Source organism: Tupaia chinensis, unplaced genomic scaffold, assembly GCF_000334495.1.
Source record: "Tupaia chinensis unplaced genomic scaffold, TupChi_1.0 Scaffold000081_1, whole genome shotgun sequence".
Taxonomy (NCBI): domain Eukaryota; kingdom Metazoa; phylum Chordata; class Mammalia; order Scandentia; family Tupaiidae; genus Tupaia; species Tupaia belangeri.
The window spans coordinates 3660306-3664594 of NW_006159542.1; the positions used below are offsets into that span (position 1 = coordinate 3660306).

The 4289-nt window shown below is 34.6% G+C and overlaps 1 protein-coding gene across 3 annotated transcripts in view; it reads left to right on the forward strand.

Moving 5' to 3' along the window:
• Positions 1-4289, forward strand: part of KIAA1958 (KIAA1958 ortholog) — an 87959-nt gene that overhangs the window by 2092 nt on the left and 81578 nt on the right. The window lies entirely within an intron of this gene.

The window sequence follows — 4289 nt, forward strand, 5'->3', positions numbered from 1 at the left end:
TTATTTTGAAACAATTTTTTTTTTTTTTTTTTTTTTTAAATCAACAGACATTTCTAAAATGTATTTGATCTTCCCTCTCAAAATTCAGAATTAGATAACTTGCATTATGGAACATGTGATCCTAATTAGAATGGCTTGAGAGAAGACTGAAATAATTATACAAGGTCCCTACACCTGTCATTCTAACATCCAAATGTTCTTTCATTTTGACATTCAATCTGGGTTATTGTTAAAGAAAGAGGGGCTTGGGTCTCGTGCTTTTGGGTTTATGAGTCAAATCTAATAAGCTAGAAGTAGAAACACAGACAAGGATGCACAGACGTGCAGAGAATATAGAAAGCATAAAAATCTGTGGCACATTTTATTTTCTTTAGTCCTTCTCAGAAAAGTCATGTATTTTGGGAAAATCTTCTAGAAGTCTGATACTTGATAGAATTAAGTTGCTTTGCAAACATGTTTTTCTAATTTTAGTGTCAATCTTAAAATCCTCCAGAACAACCTTCCCTTTATGATTTTTTTTTCTAATGTAGTCCTGGAGTTATTAATAAAATAAAAACTGAAAATATTTATATCCCGATCAAAAATTACGCTTTTCAGGGCATTCACTCTTGTTTCTTTTTAAAATGACAGCTTTATGGAGTATAATTCACATATCATAAAATTCACTCTTTGAACATGTACAGTGGTTTTTGGTATATTCATTGAGTTTTGCCACCATCACCATTATCTAATTTCAGAACATTTTCATCACCTAGAAAGAAACCTTATATCCGTTAGTACTGTACCCTTCTCCCAATCTCTGGAATGATAAATGGCCCCTTGTGACCGTCTTCTTACATTTGACATAGAGGTCTCAGGATTTATCCATTTCTTTTATTCTTACTGCCAAATAATATTGCATTGTATGACTATATCATATTTTATTTTTCCTTCCATCAGCTGATAGACATTTGGCTTTTGGCTATTATGAATAACGCTCCTGTGACCACTGCGTACACGTTTTTTATATGGCATGTATTTTCATTTTGCTGGGGCAACTACCTAGGAGTAGAATTGCTGGGTCCAATAATAACTGTTTATCTTGAAGAGCTGCCATATTGTTTTTCACAGCATCTCTATCATTTCACAGTTTCACCAATAATGTGTACATGTTTCTATTTTTCCACACTGTCACCAGCACTTTTTATTTTCAATGTTTAAAAAGATTATAGCTATCTTGTTGAGTGTGTGAAATAGTATCTCACTGTGGTTTTGGTTTGTACTGCCCCGATGACTACTGATGTTAAGCTTATTCTGACGTGCTGTTGACCATTCTTATATCTTCTTTTGAGAAATATTCAAATACTTTGCCCATTTTTAAAAATCAGTTGTCTTTGTTTTTGAAAATGTTTTTAAAAAATTACTTCAGTCATTGCATAATGATATGGTCTTTGACTAATCTTTACATTACTAAACAAATTATTATCTTGATTAGGTTGATGAAAGTCATTGTACTAGGAAATTTGACTCTCAGTATATGGAGGATATCAGTAATGCCTGTTCACTTAGATAGTTATGAATCTGGTTTGTTTGTTTGTTTCTCCTTCCTTCCCCATCTTTCTTTTTCTTTTCTTTTCTTCCCTCTTCTCTTCTTCCTTCCTTCCTTCCTTTCTTTCTTCCTTTCGTAAGAAAGAGACAGCCTGATGGAGTTTCCTGCATTTTCACTTAATTTATATTTGAGGATAGAATTTAGAAATGTATCTGCAAGTGGCTCCATTATGCCCAAACAGTTCTGTAAGGTGTTATTTATGTTGCACTCTTTCCACTGACTTCTTTGCATCTACCTAGTAGATAGTAAGTGACACTGGGGCTCCTTACTTTAAACCACATATGAATATCTTACTATATAACTTATTGTAAAAGTAATTTATCCTATTTGAAAAAGAATAATTTCAATCCATTTATTATTGAGTATATATTTTTTAAGTTTTTCTTCCCTCATTGAAATTGGACTTCTTATGGTAGGTGAAACAGGAATGGCCAGAAAGAGCACATGATATATACAATCATACTATGGTTTGACTTATTCTCACAAAAAGGATTGGTTTAGTTTGGGGTTGAACCTTCAAGGAAAACAGTTTGAAGAACTGATAATGGGAATTTCCTAATGTTTCCTAATGGACCTCATGTTTTGATCACTGTTCTGTGGAAGGACATTATATTGCTAAGATACCATTAGCTTTGGAGAAACACTGTTTGGATTGGAAAAAGCAAAGGGACAAATAAAAATCTAATTGACAGTTTTCTCTGTGAGAGGTCTGTAAAGTCAGTGTATAATAGACCTTTGGTCCTTAGAGCCTAAACTAGGTTCTGTGTTCTAAAGTTTTTATTTTATTTGTGTTCGATTACATATTTATAGAAAATAATCATAATTTTAAATGTAGATTTAAAGAAATTTAGAATCCAGAATGTCCAAATTTATAAATGACTGTGTACCGATGGACCTTCCATAGCAGTATGTAAAGCACACTTGAGACTAAGCAAAGAAGGGTTCTGAAAGGAGTGGCTGAGAGCTAAATCAGGCTTTTTTGAAATGGATGCTAAATAGCTTGAGTTTTTAATCAGATCATTAAAGAAGTATTACATACCTTTAAATAATACAGTGTTGAGCTTATTCTTATGTGCTTATTGGCCATTTGTATATCTTCTCTTGAGAAGTATTTATTCAAATCTTTTGCCTATTTAAAAAAATTAGCTTGTTTTGGGGCTAGCAGGTTGCAGAATTGTGAAGGCGCTGGGCTCCCACATGACTGACTGCTGTTTGAGCCTTGAAACTCTTGCCAGGCACGTGTGTATGCTGTGCCCAAAATCTCAAGAGGAGAATGGAGGAGAAGGGATTGTGGTGTGGCCATTCTGCCGGGGGTGGGGGGGTGGTGTTGTGATTTCTCATTTTCTTTCATTCTGTTGCCCTTTGTCTCTCTGGTGAGCACACATGCCCTTTAGTAAGAAGTCTTTCTCAAAAAAATTGAACTGCTTTTAAAATAAATAAATAAATAAATAAATATCTAACAAATGACTGTTGACTCTGCCAGAGACAAAGAGAAATTGTTCCGTCTTGTTCAGTTTCATTGATGCCATTTAAATTCTGTTCCCCCAGTGGAAAATCATCCTTGCTTTTGTTATAACTGAACTTATAAAGTTATAAACTGTTAACCAAGGTGTGGACAAAATCATTAATTTTCATGTCAACCCTGCCTTACTGCCCAATCCAAATCTTAGAAAATAATGAAAAAAAGAGGATATATGTTATTAGAAGAATTATTGACTATCTACCAGTAGCTCAGGTTCCATTAATTTTTGAAGTTCTTATGTAAATTTGGGGCATTTGTCATAATGAAATTTAAATCTCTAATGCACCATGAGTTGGGTTTTGTGTGTACATGTATATTTCTTAAATATATTCAAGTATATAGTGTCCTTTATGATTTTGTGCAAGGGCTCCTTTTATTAATCAACTCTTTTCCCAGAAGTTTTATGGTAGCAATCATTCAATTTTTGCTTATTAGATTTGTAATATATTGTTCGTAACTTTTCTTTTGAAACTATACATCTTAATCTTTTTCTAGTAAATTGTTATGTGTTCTTTTTATATTAGAAATACTAATTTATAGTCTGTCAAGTATCATGGAAATATATTTCCTATTTTACCATTAACTTAATTTTCTTGACATTTTTTCAAGTTTATTTACTTATTTCTTCCATAAGCAAGAGACAGAGAGGGACACAAACCTGGAATCATTTGAGTCAGCCTTGCAGAGCATCATATTCCATGTTTTCACTGCTATCTGGCACAGACTTTTTAAACAAAAGTTTATGTATTTCTTCCATGCGACAGAGAGGTATATACAGGCCCCCAAAAGGGTCTATATACCATGGTCCACCTGCAGCCTCAGCCAGCCAGAATCGTGGGCAAGAGCACCTGGCGTATACAGGGAGACCTTGGAACACAAACCCAGGACCCTCCCACGTGGCTTCCGCATCATGTATTATGTTGCTGCTGGGCTGCTGTGTCTGGCCAGTTGATGGCTTTTTTAAATAATGGATCTTTTTGTTTTTTTTATCTTTTTTTAAAAATTTTTTTAAGAGGTTTTTGCACTAGGGTGCGTGTGCTCGCCAGACAGAGAGAGACAGAAAGCGAGAAATCACCCCCCAGGGGGGATTACCACGCCACAATCCCTTCTCCTCCATTCTCCTCTCAGGATCTTGGGCACGCACGCACATGCGCCCGGTGTGAGTTTTAAGCCACTGGG